The sequence below is a fragment of the Salmo trutta genome, chromosome 12, assembly GCF_901001165.1.
Source record: "Salmo trutta chromosome 12, fSalTru1.1, whole genome shotgun sequence".
In the NCBI taxonomy this organism is placed as follows: Eukaryota; Metazoa; Chordata; class Actinopteri; order Salmoniformes; family Salmonidae; genus Salmo; species Salmo trutta.
The window spans coordinates 27,493,998-27,515,871 of record NC_042968.1 but is presented as its reverse complement, the minus strand read 5'-3'; the positions used below and the strand labels follow the sequence as shown (position 1 = coordinate 27,515,871).

Below are 21,874 nucleotides of genomic sequence, written 5' to 3'. Positions count from 1 at the left end.
TCTGTCCCGTCCCAGGACAGCCTGCATTGGCTTAGTCAATGATTTATTGCAGCTTTTTAATGTTTAAGAATATATAAGATATAACATTACAGTAACACTATTTAAATTATCATTGCACAAGAATAAGTACTTTGCTGTTAGAGTAGGTTGGCCAGATGTTCTGGGGTTAAAGCAAGGGGGATTTATTATACTGTGTTGTCAGTGAATTGCTCAGTGTATTGAATATATTCTTTCAACTAATTGACTAGTATGGTGAGCGCCACTGAATTAGGCAAATGAGAACAGGATGTGAAGCTGGACTTGATTTATTACTTTGAATGCAACTTGAATCAATGGTTCAGTCCCACCAAAACCATTGCATTTCCCAGCTGAAATCATTGTTATGCTTAAGAAAAGAGAGATTATGCGGGTCTTAATGAGTTTCACTGAGCTGAATGTGTTTGCATCGCCATTCAGGGGCCAAATCATATTTAATGGCTGACACTCAGTTCATGGCAGGTCCTCCTTTTTCTGCGTGGCAGGTCTCCTCTGTCACTGGGCAGGCTTTTGAGAGGGAGGGCCACAAGATAGGGCCTAACATTCATGAAAAGGGGAGTACAAATACTGTGGCATGAGAAATGAATTGGGAGAAAGGGAGAGCAGTTCATTTGCACACAGCACAGCACTGCAGTTGAGACTCTCAGACTCTGAGCTCTGTCTGGACTATAGGCCTCTGTCTGCTGACCTGTAACTGGCTGGGAACATTGTTTCTGTTACTGAAGAAGACCACTCATTTCATTTCAAGCCACAACAGAGTAGTTGCCTTGGCGTCTAGGTGATAAATGCTGCAGATCTGTAATAAATGAACATGGGGCTTCCCCTCTTTTTTTCTCCTCAAAACTGTTGTTTGTTCCAGTGTCCCAAACTAAGCCCACAGTTATATTTAATTTGTAAATCACCCCCTTGCTTTTAATTCCCAGACTCTGAAATACCTTCTTGGACTAATTCAGAAAGCAGAGGAACAAACATTTGGCTTCAGTTCTAAGAGCTGCCCCAAATTCAACTTTCTGACGTTTCAGTTTGGATTTCTTTGGCCCAGTGCACACATTCGCTAATGTGGACCAAGTAGATCCATCTCGGTGAATTTAAGAGCACTTTACCAATATTATTCTATGGAGCCTCACAATGTTGAGAGAACTGAGCACCTAACCAGAATAGAATAAACCCGGTGTCCCAAAATCTGCAGAAGCATTAGTGGTGAGTGATTTGCTTTCTCATGCACCGTCATACCATTGTGTACCTTAGACTTGACAAATTAAGTTTTCAAAACGCCAAGAAAAAGTATGTTCATAGCAGTAAGCCATACTTTGACAGATGGTTTGCCTCTTATAAATGACTGAATATGACCATGTCCATGTTATTGTTTAGCTCATCTTTAGAATATCTTATTGTTACCAGGTTATTTTCCTGCATGATTTGCATAATTGACCACCATTATTTCACCCATAATCAAAAGCAATATGTGATGCATTAAGTGCATTACCTCAGCATGGTCAGAGATGAGCAGCAATTGGTTGATGAGAGCCCATCCCTGCTCTTTACGCTTTAATAAGCACCATCTCCATATTGATTATTACCTGCTAATATGGAATAAACCAAATCATTACCAAGCTCTTTTCTCATTTCAGCACAAATCCAATTATTCTCACACCCAAAAATTTAAGAAATATTTTTTTTACAAATCTGCACAGGATAATCATTGGTATAAATTCAATAATCTTAATTTGCCTCAATGTAATATGTAAATATATATAGCCTACTAACTTATATCAATATCTATATGGTCTGATTTCAAATACAAAGACACATAATGCATACCTAGACCATTTTATCTTCTATTCTGCTTGTCTTACTTGGTAAATTAAATGAGTCTAAGTGTGACACACATAAAGCATTGAGTTTTGAAAAATCCCTGCATTGCATTCCTCTTGAGTTTCATAAGATCCTCTAAGTCCTTCTGATCACCTGGTTACACATAAGGCTGTTTGGTTTTTCAAATCATCTCTAGTGAGAGAGAGAGAGAGAAAGAGAGAGAGAGAGAGAGAAGGAGGGGAGGGAGGGAGAGAGGAGGGAGAGCGAGAGAAAAAGGAGAGTGTGTGAGAGAAGAACGATAGAGTACACGGAAAATGAGAGAGAGACGGAGATTTGAGAGAGAGAGAGAGAGATTTGGAGAAAGAAGTATAGCATGAGAGAGAGGGAGGGAGATAGAGCGAACAAGTGCGAGAGAAGGGGAGGAAGAGGAGAGAGAACAAGCCATCATTACTCTGTAATAAAGCATCCATATGGTGTAAATGTTGAGCTGGTGTAAATCCCCTCAGCTTAACTGCAGCGTACCCTGGTAAGGAAGGTCAGGAGTAAATGCAGCTGACTTAAGCATATGTTTCCTTTTCTCTCTCCTTTTGTTACTAGCTGGCTGGTGTGTCAGACAGCAGCTGAGAGGTTTGACATGGGTAGTAGTGAGTATACTGTACAGGTGAACACTGCTCCCTACACCCTAAAACCTACACCGTGCAAACTGCTCCCTACACCCTAAAACTTAAACCGTGCACACTGCACTACTGACCTGCTCTCCCTCACACCTCCACTGCAGCCTGTCAGATCTGGCCTCATGTCACCACTCACAAAGATACTTATGCAAGAGAGTGCATTTTCTGTTAAGTCAGCTTCTACAGCAATTCCTTTGCGTACAGTACATGCACTAACTACTAGTAGTCCCTTTTGTTACACAGGCGCGTACACATGGACGCCATGGCTCCGTGCTCTGTGTTCACCCAGATACCACAAAGTGATTTGTCCTTAATCCTGTACTCAGTCTGTCTACATCCATGTACGGCACATTACCCCCCCGGTGTGCAGTCTTAATGATAATGCCATCTCTTAGTCTCTAGACTGGTCAAAGTCAGATCAGGGTACAAGTGAGTGCAGTACATGCCAAGGGGAGGCTTTATCAGTTCCCTACACTCTTAGAAACACTTGGACCCATTTTGGTCCCATGTAGAACCCTTTTGGGTTCAATGTAGAACCTTCTGTGGAAAGGGTTCTACATGGAACCCAAAAGGGTTCGACCTGGAACAAAAAAGGGTTATCCTATGGGAACAGCTGAAGAACCCTTCTGGGTTTCTAAGAGTGTAGGACCTTTCCCAATGGACATCACTGTTCACTTTATATAATGTATTCTGTTCTGAACTTGACCTCAAACTGCTCTCTTCAACTCGTTTATTCACCTGGCTTGAAACAGTATTATGTATTCACATTTATTCATTTGTAAAAATAACTTAATCACCCAAGATCGCCAAGCCCTTAGAACAAGAAAAAAGGATAAGAAAGAAAGATGAAAAGAGCAAAAAGAAGAGCAAAACAGAACATTGTACTTTCTCCTCCTGAGGAGTTTGAAGTGATTCTACTTTCAAAGTAGACAAGACAGTAGTCATCCAGGTCGTGAAGCCTCCTGCTCCTAATTACACAGAGAGCAGGTATAATTACACAACCTTGAGGAAAAACCAAATCCAGCCATTGTAAATGTAGTTGGCTGCCTCCCCTCCACTCCCTATGATGATGCCTGGTTTTCCAGCATTGAGAAGTGCAAATAATCCCATCAAAGAGAACAATGCCTCCACACTTGCCTCCTACACGCACCTCTGTCCCAATTACACACAGCTAAACATGCCATCTGACGAAGCTCTCTCTCCTTTCCTTTCTGCATTTACAGTCGGAGCACAGTAGTTCAGATGACTAGGAATTACAAGGTTCTAGAACTTTTCTCTCTCAATGAGGAGTGGAAGTTAGAGGTGTTAAAAGTCAGGACATGATTGCGTTCATCCTTTACGAAGAGACAAATGCAGTAGAATATGGCAGGGAATACATACACACACAGAGGGTATGGACAGTTACATCTAGCTGATCTGAGGCTTTTACAATAAAGTTACCTTATAAGTTTGTTAAAACATTTATAAAGTGACTCTGTAGATCATTTGCTGCTCTTCATTTCATATTTTACCCCCGATTTTACGTTAAATGCATTTGAAACTAAGTCAAACTTTAAGTGCCTGTTATTATATTTGTCATCATAAGTGTATGTTTCATATGAGTCATAAGATGGTTCATTTGCATACTAGGGAGCAGTGTTTGTGTTAATAGTTTGACCCTGGGGGTGAAGGGTTAAGCTCTCTTCCAGTTGAGTTGTCTGCACAGCAGGCCCTTTGTGTCTGCGGAGGCAGTCAGAGATGGAGCAGGGACGTGGTGGGTGTGTGTGTGTGTGTGTGTGTGTGTGTGTGTGTGTGTGTGTGTGTGTGTGTGTGTGTGTGTGTGTGTGTGTGTGTGTGTGTGTGTGTGGGTGTGGGTGTGTGGGTGTGTGGGTGGGTGGGTGGGTGTGTGTGGGTGGGTGGGTGTGTGTGGTGGTGGTGGTGGTGGTGGTGTTGTTGGTGTTGGTGGGGGTGGTGGGAGGGGTGACACAGGCTAAATGTGCCAGTCCACCCGGTCAAGTGTTCCTCAGATCTCCCCAAGAACACTAAACACGGTGATCTCAACCCCTGCCTAGCCTGCAGAGTATGTGCAAACAAACACACACACCCATGCATTGCAAACACACTCCTGCTCACATGTGCACACGCATTCGCAATCACATACACTTCTTCTGCCAGAATAAAAAACAAACAAACAAACAAACTGTTGAACCTGTTGCCTCTTGATAAATAAAAATGACATGAAATGTAAATAGAAACACCCTAAAACATAATCATAAACATATAGACATTGTCGTAAAGCTATAGAAACACTATCATAAACATACAGACGTCATAAACATACATACATTATCATAAACATACAGACATTGTCATAAACATATAGACATTGTCATTGTCATGAACATTAAAAAAATTGTTATAAACTATTGTCAGAAACATATAGAAACATTGTCATAAACATATAGAAACATAGCCATGAACACATAGAGACATTGTAATGAACATAAAAACATATGTCAAACATAAATACATTGTCATAAACATAGATCATTGTTCATAAACATAAAGGGACATTGTAATTAAAATATAGACATTGTCAACAACATATATCATTTTTCATAAACATAGAGACATTGTCATTAACATATAGACATTGTTATAAACATATAGACATTGTCAACAACATATATAATTTTTCATAAACATAGAGACATTGTTATAAACATATAGACATTGTCATAAACATATAGACATTGTCATAAACATATAGACATTGTCATAAACATATAGACATTGTCATAAACATATAGACATATCCATATTTAGCGACATTGTCATGAACATGTAGAGACATTGTCAAAAACATTTATCATTTTTCATAAACATTTAGAGACATTGTCATTAACACATAGAGACATTGACATACACATATAGACATTGTCATAAACAAAGAGACATTGCCATAAACATGTAGACATTGTCATAAACATGTAGAGAATGTATTGTAAACTTGTAGAGACGTTGTCATAAACATATAGTGACCGCATCTCAGCCGTGCGTAATTGGCCGACTCCCACCACAGTAAAGGAGATGCAGCGGTTTCTAGGGTTTGCCAATTACTACCGGAGGTTTATCCGGGGTTTTGGTCAGGTAGCGGCTCCCTTTACCGGCTGATCTATTGGGCCCACACGTCACCCTCCTCTGGTCATCCAGGCATCGGTCGGACGGTGCGCTGTCTGAGTGGGAAGTACTGGTGGCCTACTTTGGCTAAGGACGTGAGGGTGTATGTTTCCTCCTGCTCGGTGTGCGCCAGTGTAAGGCTCCTAGGCACCTGCCCAGAGGTAAGCTACACCCCTTACCCGTTCCACAGCGGCCATGGTCGCACCTGTCGATCGGAAACACCACGATTCTGGTTGTTGTGGATCGTTTCTGCTGTCTCCTCCCGCTGCCCGGTCTCCCTACGGCCCTACAGACTGCGGAGGCCTTGTTTACGCACGTCTTCCGGCACTACGGGGTGCCTGAGGATATAGTGTTTGATCGAGGTCCCCAGTTCACTTCGAGGGTCTGGAGGGCGTTCATGGAACATCTGGGGGTCTCGATCAACCTTACCTCGGGTTTTCACCCCGAGAGGAATGGGCAAGTGGAGAGAGTAAACCAGGGCGTAGGTAGGTTTCTGCGGTCATATTGCCAGGACCGGCCGGGGGAGTGGGCAGCGTTCGTGCCCTGGGCAGAGATAACTCAGAACTCGCTCCGCCACTCCTCCACTCACCTCTCCCCCTTCCAGTGCGTACTGGGGTGTAAGCCGGTTCTGGCTCCTTGGCATCAGAGTCAGACCATTTACATTACATTTAAGTCATTTAGCAGACGCTCTTATCCAGAGCGACTTACAAATTGGTGCATTCACCTTATGATATCCAGTGGAACAACCACTTTACAATAGTGCATCTAAATCTTTTAAGGGGGGGGGGTTAGAAGGATTACTTTATCCTATCCCAGGTATTCCTTAAAGAGGTGGGGTTTCAGGTGTCTCCGGAAGGTGGTGATTGACTCTGCTGTCCTGGCGTCGTGAGGGAGCTTGTTCCACCATTGGGGTGCCAGGGCAGCGAACAGTTTTGACTGGGCTGAGCGGGAACTCCTGCGGTGGACGACTGGTTCCGGTGCACGGAGGAAACATGGAACGCTGCCCATGTTCACCTTCAGCGCGCGGTACTGTGCCAGAAAGCCGGCGCAGACCATCACCGCAGTGAGGCCCTGGTGTGGCCCCAGTGTTCGCACCGGGTCGTTTCCTCTCCTTGTTCGGGCGGTGTTCGGCAGTCGGCGTCACCGGTCTTATAGCCATCGTCGATCCACTTTTCATTTTCCATTTGTTTTGTCTTGTTTTCTCACACACCTGGTTTCCATTTCCCTCATTAATAGTTGTGTATTGTCAAACATATATAGACATTGTCAAAAACATATATAATTTTTCATAAACATATAGACATTGCCATAAACATTTAGGAACATTGTCATAAACATATAGACATTGTTATAAAACATTTAGACAATGTCATACACATATAGACATTGTCATAAACATATAGACAATGTCATAAACATATATCCTTTTTCATAAACATATAGACTTTCCCATAAACATTTAGAGAAAATGTCATGAACATATAATTTTTCATAAGCATATGTAGACATTGTCATAAACATACAGAGACATTGTCATAAACATATAGAGACGTTGTCATAAACATACAAAGACATTGTCATAAACATATAGAGACGTTGTCATAAACATACAAAGACATTGTCATAAACATAGATTAGTGTTCATAAACATATAGAGACGTTGTCATAAACATACAAAGACATTGTCATAAACATAGATTAGTGTTCATAAACATATAGAGACATTGTCATAAACAGTTAGAGACATTGTCATAAACATTTAGAGACGTTGTCATAAACAAATAGACATTGTCATAAACATATAGAGACATTGCCATAAACATATAGAGACATTGTCATAAACACTTAGAGACATTGTCATAAACACATAGAGACATTGACATAAACATATAGACATTGTCATAAACAGATAGAGACATTGTCATAAACATTTAGAGACGTTGTCATAAACACATATAGACATTGTCATAAACAGATAGAGACATTGTCATAAACATTTAGAGACGTTGTCATAAACACATATAGACATTGTCATAAACATATAGACATTGTCATAAATATATAGAGACATTGTTCATAAACAGAGACATTGTCATAAATGTACAGAGACATTGTCATAAACATACATAGACATTTTTATAAACATATAGACATTGTCATAAGCAGATAGACATTCTCATAAACATATATCATTTTTCATAAACATATAGACTTTGCCATAAATATTTAGAGACATTGTCATAAACATATATAGACATCGTCATAAACATATAGACCTTGTAATAAACATATAGACCTTGTCATAAACATGTAGGGACATTGTCATAAACATTTATCATTTTTCATAAACATTTAGAGACATTGTCATAAACACATATAGACATTGTCATAAATATATAGAGACATTTTTCTTGAACAAAGAGACATTGACATAAATGTACGGAGACATTGTCATAAACATATAGACATTGTCATAAACATATATAATTTTTCATAAACATATAGACATTGCCATAAACATTTAGGAACATTGTCATAAACATATAGACATTGTTATAAAACATTTAGACAATGTCATACACATATATCCTTTTTCATAAACATATAGACTTTCCCATAAACATTTAGAGAAAATGTCATGAACATATAATTTTTCATAAGCATATGTAGACATTGTCATAAACATACAGAGACATTGTCATAAACATATAGAGACGTTGTCATAAACATACAAAGACATTGTCATAAACATATAGAGACGTTGTCATAAACATACAAAGACATTGTCATAAACATAGATTAGTGTTCATAAACATATAGAGACATTGTCATAAACATATAGAGACATTGTCATAAACAGATAGAGACATTGTCATAAACATTTAGAGACGTTGTCATAAACAAATAGACATTGTTATAAACATATAGAGACATTGCCATAAACATATAGAGACATTGTCATAAACACTTAGAGACATTGTCATAAACACATAGAGACATTGACATACACATATAGACATTGTCATAAACATATAGACATTGTCATAAACATATAGAGACATTGTTCATAAACATATAGAGACATTGTTCATAAACATATAGAGACATTGTCATAAACATATAGAGACATTGTTCATAAACAGAGACATTGTCATAAATGTACAGAGACATTGTCATAAACATACATAGACATTTTTATAAACATATTGTCACGTCCTGACCAGTAGAGGGTGTAGTTGGGTCAGGACGTGGCAGTAGAGTCTGTGTGTTTTGTTGGTTCATTAATTTTGGCCGTGTGACTTCCAATCAGGCACAGCTGTAGAGGGTTGTGGCTGATTGGGAGTCACACATAAGTGGCCTACTTTGCCTTTTGGGGTTGTGGGGAATTGTTGTGTGCACTGCGTTTGGACGAGCCTGCCACACTGTTGCTGTTGTGAGTATTGTTTGTTGTTTTGTTTGTTTGTTTCAAGTGGATGCTCTACTCCTTCTTTTGAACATTAAAAAATATGAGTATCCATACTTCCGCTGCGCCTTGGTCCTATTTCACCAATGACAACTGTGACACATATATACATTGTCATAAACAGATAGACATTCTCATAAACATATATCATTTTTCATAAACATATAGACTTTGCCATAAATATTTAGAGACATTGTCATAAACATATATAGACATCGTCATAAACATATAGACCTTGTCATAAACATATAGAGACATTGTTCATAAACAGAGACATTGTCATAAACATTTATCATTTTTCATAAACATTTAGAGACATTGTCATAAACACATATAGACATTGACATACACATATAGACATTGTCATAAACATATAGACATTGTCATAAATATATAGAGACATTTTTCATGAACAAAGAGACATTGACATAAATGTACGGAGACATTGTCATAAACATATAGAGAAATTATTGTAAACTTGTAGAGACATTGTCATAAAAATACATAGACATTGTTATAAACATATATACATTGTCTTACACATATAGACATTGTCATAAACATATATAATTTTTCATAAACATTTAGAGACATTGTCATTAACATTTATCATTTTTCATAAACATTTAGAGACATTGTCATTAACACATATAGACATTGTCATAAACATATAGGGACATTGTCATAAACACATAGAGACATTGACATAAACATATAGACATTGTCATAAATATATAGAGATATTTTTCATGAACAAAGAGACATTGACATAAATGTACGGAGACATTGTCATAAACATATAGACATTGTCATAAACATATATAATTTTTCATAAATATATAGACATTGTCATAAACATATATAATTTTTCATAAACATATAGACATTGCCATAAACATTTAGGAACATTGTCATACACATATAGACATTGTTATAAAACATTTAGACAATGTCATACACATATATCCTTTTTCATAAACATATAGACTTTCCCATAAACATTTAGAGAAAATGTCATGAACATATAATTTTTCATAAGCATATGTAGACATTGTCATAAACATACAGAGACATTGTCATAAACATATAGAGACGTTGTCATAAACATACAAAGACATTGTCATAAACATATAGAGACGTTGTCATAAACATACAAAGACATTGTCATAAACATAGATTAGTGTTCATAAACATATAGAGACATTGCCATAAACATATAGAGACATTGTCATAAACACTTAGAGACATTGTCATAAACACATAGAGACATTGACATACACATATAGACATTGTCATAAACATATAGACATTGTCATAAACATATAGAGACATTGTTCATAAACATATAGAGACATTGTCATAAACATATAGAGACATTGTTCATAAACAGAGACATTGTCATAAACATACATAGACATTTTTATAAACATATATACATTGTCATAAACAGATAGACATTCTCATAAACATATATCATTTTTCATAAACATATAGACTTTGCCATAAATATTTAGAGACATTGTCATAAACATATATAGACATCGTCATAAACATATAGACCTTGTCATAAACATATAGAGACATTGTTCATAAACAGAGACATTGTCATAAACATTTATCATTTTTCATAAACATTTAGAGACATTGTCATAAACACATATAGACATTGACATACACATATAGACATTGTCATAAATATATAGACATTGTCATAAATATATAGAGACATTTTTCATGAACAAAGAGACATTGACATAAATGTACGGAGACATTGTCATAAATATATAGACATTGTCATAAACATATAGAGACATTGTTCATAAACATATAGAGAAATTATTGTAAACATGTAGAGACATTATCATAAAAATACATAGACATTGTTATAAACATATAGAGAAATTATTGTAAACATGTAGAGACATTATCATAAAAATACATAGACATTGTTATAAACATATAGAGAAATTATTGTAAACATATAGAGACATTGTTCATAAACATATAGAGAAATTATTGTAAACATGTAGAGACATTATCATAAAAATACATAGACATTGTTATAAACATATAGAGAAATTATTGTAAACTTGTAGAGACATTATCATAAAAATACATAGACATTGTTATAAACATATATACATTGTATTACACATATAGACATTGTCATAAACATATATAATTTTTCATAAACATATAGATATTGCCATAAACATATATACTTGACATGTCATAAAAATGTAGAACCATTGTCAAAAACATATAGTGACATTGTCATAAACATTTAATTTTTCATAAACATATTGAAAATGCCATAAACATTTAGGGACACTGTCATAAACAATTAGAGCCATTGTCATAAACATATAGACATTGTCATAAACATTTATCATTTTTCATAAACATTTAGAGACATTGCCATAAACATGTATACATTGTCATAAACATATAGACTTTTCCATAAAAATCTTGAGACATTGTCATAAACATATATGACAATGTCTCAATTGTCATTGTGATAACATTGTGATAAACTTATAGAGACATTGTCATAAACATATAGAGACATTGTCATAAACAGATAGAGACATTGTAATAAACATACAGAGCCATTGTCATAAACATATAATTTTTCATAAACCTAAAGAGACATTGTCATAAACATGTTAAGACATTGTCATAAACTTTTATCATTTTTCATCATCATTCAGAGACATTGTCATAAACAAATTGAGACATTGTCATAAACATATAGACATTGTCATAAACATATAGACATTGTCATAAACATAAAGACATTGTCATAAACATATATCATTTTTCATAAACATATAGACTTTCCCATAAACATTTAGAGAAAATGTCATGAACATATAATTATTCATAAGCATATGTAGACATTGTCATAAACAGAGAGAGACATTGTTCATAAACATATAGTGACATTGTCTTAAACATGTAGAGACATTTTCAAAAACATTTATCATTTTTCATAAACATTTAGAGACATTATCATAAACACATAGAGACATTGCCATAAACATGTAGACATTGTCATAAACACATAGAGACATTGACATACACATATAGACATTGTCATAAATATATAGACATTGTCATAAACATATAGACATTGTCATAAACATATAGACATTGTCATAAACATAAAGACATTGTCATAAACATATATCATTTTTCATAAACATATAGACTTTCCCATAAACATTTAGAGAAAATGTCATGAACATATAATTATTCATAAGCATATGTAGACATTGTCATAAACAGAGAGAGACATTGTTCATAAACATATAGTGACATTGTCTTAAACATGTAGAGACATTTTCAAAAACATTTATCATTTTTCATAAACATTTAGAGACATTATCATAAACACATATAGACATTGTCATAAACATATAGAGACATTGTCATAAACACATAGAGACATTGACATACACATATAGACATTGTCATAAATATATAGACATTGTCATAAACATATAGAGACATTGTTCATAAACAAAGAGACATTGTCATAAATGTACAGAGACATTGTCATAAACATATAGAGAATTTATTGTACACTTGTAGAGACATTGTCATAGACATACATAGACATTGTTATAAACATATATACATTGTCATAAACATATAGAGACATTGTCTTACACATATAGACATTGTAATGAACATATATAATTTTTCATAAGACTATTGTCATAAACATATATAATTTTTAATAAACTTATAGACATTGTCATAAATATTTTGAGACATTGTCATAAACATATAATTTTTCATAAACAAATAGACATTGTCATAAACAGAGACATTGTTATAAACAAATAGACATTGTCAAAAACATATAGACATTGTCATACACATATTGACATTGTCATAAACATTTATAGTTTTTCATTAATGTATAGACATTGCCATAAACGTATAGAGACATTGTCATAAACACATAGACATTGTCATATTCATATAGAGACATTTCATAAACATAAAGAGACATTGTCATAAACACATAGACATTGTCATATTCATATAGAGACATTTCATAAACATAAAGAGACATTGTCATAAACACATAGACATTGTCATATTCATATAGAGACATTTCATAAGCATAAAGAGACATTGTCATAAACACATAGACATTGTCATATTCATATAGAGACATTTCATAAACATAAAGAGACATTGTCATAAACAAACTGAGACATTGTCATAAACATATAGACATTTTCATAAACATGAAGAAACATTATCATAAACGTATATAGACATTTTCATAAACAACAAACATTGACATAAACATAAAGACATTGTCATAAACATCACATTTTTCATAAACGTAGACATTGTTGTAAACATATGGAAACATAGTCATAAACATATAGACATTGTCATAAACATAATGACATTTTCATAAACATGTTATCTAAATAAAGAATACAGATGATGCAATCACACTGACCGAAACTCATGTAAACCTCTACAAAAAAATGCATATTTTACTTTATACTGGACGACACACTGAATACACTGAATAGAAGTCCCTGACTCCGCTGTTTGACACTAAAGCTGTCTGACCTCCAGTCAACACTAAAATAACTCTCCTTTAAAAAACTGCTACCCATTGTCTCCCTCCCTCCACCCTCTGCATCATGTCTGAGTGCTAGCCCCTCCTCCCAGACCTCCAGACCACATCACTGGGCAGAAGTTTTATGTGAGCTGGAGTAGAAAGGACTACACTGGGTTCCGGGTGGACAATGTCCCCCATACCGCTATGTTGCTGGGAAGTGTGTGTGGAGTGTCTGAAGGGAATGCATGGTGGGCTGGGGAAGGGGATGCTCACTCATCGCACTGCTGATCACAACAACACCAGAGCAGAGCAAGACTAACCCTGTCCTATGTAGTCCCTGAATTTCTTAGTGGTTGGTCTTGTACTACTTTGATCCTTTTCTTTTCTGTAGTATGCCCAATAGTGAAACTCTTTTTACGCTATGGATCAGGAAGAATCTCAAATGAATGTAGAGCGTTTTAATCAAATACTTTTTGGAGTGTGTATTCCCGAGTGGTGCAGCGGTCTAAGGCACTGCATCTCAGTGCAAGAGGCGTCACTACAGTCCCTGGTTCGATTCCAGGCTATATCACATTTGGCCGGGATTGGGAGTCCCATAGGGCGGCGCACAATTGGCCCAGTGTCGTCCGGGTTTGGCCGGGGTAGGCCATCATCGTAAATAAGAATGTGTTCTTAACTGACTTGCCTAGTTAAATAAAGGTTAAATAAAATAAATAAATAAAAAGAGGGTAGTATATGGCAGGCATAAGCTTTTTCCACAGGAAGTTTTTTGGTGTGTTTATTTAACCTCCTCTTCACCTACCCCTCTCTTCTCCCCATGTAGCAGCAGCCTATAGCTGCAGGTGTCTCTGGGCTGTCACTCGTAACCACAGCCACAAAGTCAAAATTGGCTATATCGTAAAGTTTATCAAAACAAAAATTAGCTTTTTGGTCTTAATTTAAGGTCAGGGTTAGGAATAAGGTTGACTGTGTGGTTACGGTTAGAGAAATTGTAGAAATAGGGGCTGTAGTGGAGCAGGTTAAGAGCTTCAAGTTTCTTGGCGTCCACATCACCAACAAACTAACATGGCCCAAGCACACCAAGACAGTCGTAAAGAGGGCATGACAAAACCTATTCCCCCTCAGGAGACTGAAAAGATTTGGCATGGGTCCTCAGTTCCTCAAAAGGTTCTACAGCTGCACCATCGAGAGCATCCTGACGGGTTGCATCAACGCCTGGTATGGCAACAGCTCGGCCTCCGACCGCACAGAGGGTAGTGCGTACGGCCCAGTACACCACCGGGGCCAAGCATCCTGCCATCCTGGACCTCTATACTAGGCGATGTCAGAGGAAGGCCCTACAAATTGGCAATGACTCCAGCTACCCTAGTCAAAGACTGTTCTCTCTGCTACCACACTGCAAGCGGTACCGGAGCGCCAGGTCTAGGTCCAAGAGGTTTCTAAACAGCTTCTACCCCCAAGCCATAAGACTCCTGAATACCTAATCAAATGGCTACCCAGACTATTTGCATTGCCCCCCCCCCCCCCCCCACACACACACACACTCTTCTTCGCTGCTGCTACTTTCTGTTATTATCTATACATAGTCACTTTAATAACTCTACCTATATGTAAATATTACCTCAATTATGTCGACTAACCGGTCCCCCCGCACATTGCCTCTGTATCGGTACCCCCTGTATATACTGTAGCCTCACTATTGTTATTTTACTGTTGCTCTTTAATTATTTGTTACTTTTATTTCTTATTTTTTGGGGGTATTTTCATAAAACTCCATTGTTGGTTAAGGGCTTTTAAGCATGTGACAATACATTTGATTTGATAATGTTGCTTGATTGGTGGTAGGCTATTAGCTAGCAAAAATTAGGCTACATGAAAAGTGTAATACTGTTAACATAACTGTGTGTTAGTGCGGGTTTTCAATTAATTTATGTAAATCACTAAGCTCAACTGTATTTCCTGCAGTGCAGGAAAATTCTCAGCAACAAAAAGTGATTCAATTATGGTCCTACATCTGTAGCTGCTCAGAGTTTAGGACTGCTTTTGTTGACATTTACCACGCTGCTGTGTTTGAAGTGACCTAGCTAGCACCACGGCTGTCAATTCCTGCTCTGACTGCCTGCTTGCCAATCACGACGTGTGTAATTAAGATAGAGGCTGAACTGCCCCATAGAACAGAGCAGCCATGCTGGAGGTGTTTAAACCAAACACCTAATTGACAGAGCTATGGGGTTCATTGCTAGTACAATTACCATACAAATAGGATATTCACATCACATCACCTTCACAGGTAGAAAGTGCATTTGAACACTTGAGTTTAATGTCAGGTTTGTTTCAGATTAGCTATCAAAGCTGTTGAGGACAATTTGACTACAAAGGTTAAGAGGGGTTCCCTTCTGATCAGCTTTTTGAAAATGCGTATGTACCTGCCTTGCCTGTGTGTGGGTGGGTGTGTTTGAGCTTGTATTTCTGTATGTGTGTGTGTGTGTGTGTGTGTGTGTGTGTGTGTGTGTGTGTGTGTGTGTGTGTGTGTGTGTGTGTGTGTGTGTGTGTGTGTGTGTGTGTGTGTGTGTGTGTGTGTGTGTGTGTTTAAGCCTGTATGTGTGTGTTTATAGGTGGTGAAGGTTAAAACTTTTAGGCATTGTGGATCCCGGTGATCACAGATGTGTGTTAACCGCTCCTCTCCCCTCTCTCCTCCTCCTCCCCACCTCTTCATTTCACAACAGAGCGGATGTTGATAGCCGGAACACAGTTAATATTGAGTGCAACAATAATTACACAATCTGGCCCATTATAAAAAAGAAAAACCCTGACTTCCTACCCCATCTCTTCCCTCTCCCAGTATGATTAATGAGAGAGTGGATGGGGATGTGGACTCTGGCACATTCATTTCATAGCTGTATGAATTTAGTGCCGAGGCCTGAGGCTAAAGGAACATTTTTAAACAAAGGTTAAAGTAAGTGGGTCCTTGTTGTGTGTCTGGGACCTTTTAGTTTCTTTATGGACCTGGCGTGGGGTTGATCATGTGAATTCTTATCCTACTATGTGGAAAGTTAAAGGGCTTGGTCCTCTTGTCCAAAACTGTTCACTTCTGAACTTATTTCAGTTATATAGAAGTTCTAACATGTCTTATGTACTTGTTTTCTGTAGCTGTTCATCAGGCAATAAGCAGTAGGAAATAAAGGGGGTGAAAAGGAATTGTGGTGGTGGTGTGGAGTTAAGAAATAATTCCCAATTTCTCCCATCTAATGTTTTATATTGTAAAATGTGAATCCTTGTACACACAATGTTAATACAAACAAGACCAGTGTTTCATAGTTGAATAGCTTATAGATAGTCAGCTAGAAGCCAGTGTGTGTAACTGTTCCTGTCATGGCCAGCAATTTCATAGTTTTTACACTTAAGCTTTGCCAAGGATTCCAATGTTTCTCTGCTCCATTTTCACGCCATGCCTGCAAGCCACCTGTGGTTTACAAATATTGGTTCATAATCCCAGCGTTGGGAACTGTGTGCCCTATCATGTGGCATGCAACAAGCGCCTGACTGTTCATGGGATACATAAGCCTAGCAAGGCCGCTGTACATCTGCCCTATAACATGGCCAACAGATTCACTTATGACCAGTAAAAGCAATTTTGACACAAATCCACATCATATAAAGTGGAACCAGCTACTCAATGACTGCTCTTTCTTGATGCCACCGTTCAGGCCATTTAGTATTGGGAGTCAGTCCCCTCTCTGGGAAAGTGAGGCATTCAGACCAACTTTTCATTTTATGCAAGAAACTTACATTTTTGCTTAAAAGGTACAATTAAAAAAGACCCAAAATATAATTGAGTTTTTTTCAATTATACTTCTACTCTTCCAGGTCAGGTGTTAGTTTTCTTTATTAAACTCAGCAAAAAAAGAAACGTCCCTTTTTCAGGACCCTGTCAGCCAAAGATAATTTGTAAAAATCTAAATAACTTCACAGATCTTCATTGTAAAGGGTTTAAACACTGTTTCCCATGCTTGTTCAATGAACCATAAACAATTAATGAATATGCACATGTGGAACGGTGTTAAGACACTAACAGCTTACAGACAGTAGACAATTAAAGTCACGGTTATGAAAACGTAGGACACTAAAGGGGCCTTTCTACTGACTCTGAAAAACACCAAAAGAAAGATGCCCAGGGTCCCTGCTCATCTGCATGAACCTGCCTTAGGCATGCTGCAAGGAGGCATGAGGACTGCAGATGTGGCCAGGGCAATAAATTGCAATGTCCGTACTGTGATATGCTTAAGACAGCGCTACAAGGAGACAGGATGGACAGCTGATCGTCCTCGCAGTGGCAAACCACATGTAACAACACCTGCACAGGATCGGTACAACCGAACATCACACCTGCGGGACAGGTACAGGATGGCAACAACAACTGCCCGAGTTACACCAGGAACGCACAATCCCTCCATCAGTGCTCAGACTGTCCTCAATAGGCTGAGAGAGGCTGAACTGAGGGTTTGAAGGCCTGTTGTAAGGCAGGTCCTCACCAGACATCACCGGCAACAACGTCGCCTATGGGCTCAAACCCACCGTCCCTGGACCAGACAGGACTGGCAAAAAGTGATCTTCACTGACGAGTTGCGGTTTTGTCTCACCAGGGGGGATGGTCGGATTCGTGTTCATCGTCAAAGGAATGAGCGTTATACTGAGGCCTGTACTCTGGAGCGGGATCGATTTGGAGGTGGAGGGTCCGTCATGGTCTGGGGCGGTGTGTCACAGCATCATCGGACTGAGCTTGTTGTAATTGCAGGTAATCTCAACGCTGTGCATTACAGGGAAGACATCCTCCTCCCTCATGTTGTACCCTTCCTGCAGGCTCATCCTGACATGACCCCCCAGCATGGCAATGGCACGAGCCATACTGCGCGTTCTGTGCGTGATTTCCTGCAAGATAGGAATGTCAGTGTTCTGCCATGGCCAGTGAAGAGCCCGAATCTCAATCCCATTGAGCACGTCTAGAACCTGATGGATCGGAGGGTGAGGGCTAGGCCCATTCCCCCCAGAAATGTCCGGGAACTTGCAGGTGCCTTGGTGGAAGAGTGAGGTAACATCTCACAGCAAGAACTGGCAAATATGGTGCAGTCCATGAGGAGGAGATGCACTGCAGTACTTAATGCAGCTGGTGGCCACACCAGATACTGACTGTTACTTTTGATTTTGACACCCCCCCTTTGTTCAGGGACACATTACTGTTCAGTTTATGTCTCAGTTGTTGAATCTTGTTATGTTCATTCAAGTATTTACATATGTTAAGTTTGCTGACAATTAACGCTGTTGACAGTGAGAGGACGTTTCTTTTTTTTTATGAGTTTATTATCAATGTAATATCATGGTTTTATATATGCTGTGTGAGTGTCAGCCACCAGTAGTCATTTTTATGGTAAACACCCAAAGCACCCTTTTCTATGGTCCTTCAGCCCTCTGCCTGGTAATGGTGGATGTTTCTGAGATGCACTGTCCCAGCCAGCCTCTCATGTGAACCATGTAGACCCATTTGTGGACATTCCACTTCTTTATATGTCTGATTCAGAACAAGTGGGATATACTGTAGGGCAACGGGGGCGACGTGAACTGAAGTTATGGTGTTTTTCCCGATAATATGTGCTGAACTATGTGTGCTGCAAAATAAATATTAATCTATGCGCAGACTTTGTTCCCAGCGGCAGCCAACAGCAGTGAAGAGGAGAGGGAGGAGTGGGACGGGACTGGTGGAGCTCAGACCTGTGTTCAGATTCTATTTGAAATCATTTTAAAAGACTTTGTCTGCCCTTGATTGAGCATGCCTAGCTTAATGGACCAATAGAATAGTGGTGAAACGCCAAACCCCACTCACCTGGCACTCCAGGCAAGCTAAAGCAAATGCTAACAGTATTTGAAAGATTTCAAATACCATTTGAACCCAGGTATGCATTGACGGGTGGAGCTACTAACATGGTGTGGTGGTGCTGTCATGTGTGTTTCTGGAGCTCATACAGCTCCTAGCTGCCCTATTATCGTCCAGTCTCTGTCTCTGGTTTGGATTTATTTCAACACGGCTCTGTGGGCCAAGCGCTGGCCGCCTCCTCTTTGTCAGGTCCTGTGTGAACGCAGAAGCCTTTGACCACCTCTGACACACAGTGGGAATATTTTAGTTCCTTTTAATATGCAGCCTGTCGGAACTTTTATCTAAAGATGAGAGACAGACGGAGCGAGAAAGAGAAGGAAAAAAACATTCCCATGAGTTGAAGTCAACATTGTCAAGCACCATGCTGAAATGTGATTTACTACTGATTGGACTTGAAAAATAACATTTAATAAATCACCAAGCATGGCCATCTAAGTATGATCTTTGCAAAAGTGCATTGCCATTCTCAAGATATAACAAGTGGTTTAGGTGTGTTTAGAGTCCTCAGCAGCCACATTCCTACCAATGCTGTACAGATTAATACTTTTTCACAGAGGCCAGCTAATCTGTTCTCTTGTTTCACTTTCATGAGATGAACATTTTTGTTATTTGTGATGAATTCTTCTGCTGCATTATCACGTATTGCATGCAGAACTAAACTGTTTACTGTACATTGTCTTCTCTGTGCAGGATAACAGAACAGAAGGTAGAGGTTCTCAGAACACACAGGTGTTCCAGTGTTCCAGGTACAGCTGGAGGTGTCGGTTGACTCTATGCTTCTTAACAATGGAGTTTGAATTGAAGTATTTCTGGTGTCCTATTTCATCACATGTTATGTTCGAAGGAGATTTGAGAGCATGTCTGAGCTGGAGGTTTGTCCCCAGTTTTAATCAGGTTTAAATCTGGAGTAAAGCAATCACAATAAGGATATTAAGTGATTATCTTGTTGATCACTGATTGACTTTGACAGTTGACGTCTTGCGCATGAACGCTTCCTGTCTCCATCTATGGTGTGTTTACAGTATGTGGAGCCTATGGGATTTTCCATAGATCTGAAGAAGATTGTGTCCTTGCAATAAATTCAGAATAAATATACCCTTGTATAGGAAGATTCCATGTATTATGCCTGGGTATGGATAAATATATCTTGTCCTACATTTACTTCTGCTGTAACCAGTGACACAGATCATTATAGTCCTCCTGATTCCACATCACTCCAGACAGTTAAAGTTTAGGTAATGGGGACATCGAATTATTTACAACCTCGGTGAATGGCAAATATTGAATCATCTTACTTTGATGTCAGAAAATGCCCCCAATTGACCCAAATAAACTCAGCTACTGATCAATTCCCAAAAGTCATTTTTGGGGGGAAATTTGCACCTGCTTATACAATTACAGTATGCCCACGCTATGCTCAGAAGAATCAAGGTCCAATATTGGATGTTTTATTTCTGGGAACGATTGATTCTGACTGTCCCTACTCAGATTAGTATGACAGGGTATAGTGTCAGTGTGCTTGGTGACAGCGGTGTTCATCTCTGACTGTCATTATTCTGGCCTTGTTTGTACAGCCTGGCTGACATATGTTTCAGGACTTGAGACATAGTTTTTATTTTAATCTCTTGAACTGTTTAAGATGTTGACACAGTCACCGTTCAGGTTTATTAATCCAGCCGTTGTTTCTGATGAGATGAGATGTTGTTCCCTTCCCCTCCTAGGCCTCCCTCCTTCTCCTCCAACAAGGCCTACCTCCTCCTCCTCCTAGTCTTCCCTCCTCCTACTCCTCCTAGGCCTCCCTCCTCCTACTCCTCCCTCCTCCTCCTCCTCTTCCTAGGCCTACCTCCTCCTCCTCCTCCCTCCTCCTCCTCCTCCTCCTCCTCTTCCTAGGCCTCCCTCCTCCTACTCCTCCCTCCTCCTCCTAGACCTCCCTCCTCCTACTCCTCCCTCCTACTCCTCCCAGGCCTCCCTCATCCTACTCCTCCCTCCTACTCCTCCCTCCTCCTACTCCTCCCTCCTCCTCCTAGACCTCCCTCCTCCTACTCCTCCCTCCTCCTCCTAGGCCTCCCTCATCCTACTCCTCCCTCCTACTCCTCCCTCCTCCTACCTCCCCTCCTCCTACTCCTCCTAGTCTTCCCTCCTCCTACTCCTCCTAGTCCTCCCTCCTCCTACTCCTCCTCCTCCAACTCCATCCCCAAAGCTAG

At 38.8% G+C, this 21,874-nt stretch overlaps 1 pseudogene; it reads right to left on the bottom strand.

The window, feature by feature from the left end:
- The window catches only part of LOC115204755 (uncharacterized), a 45,613-nt pseudogene that overhangs the window by 1,357 nt on the left and 22,382 nt on the right, over window positions 1–21,874 (bottom strand).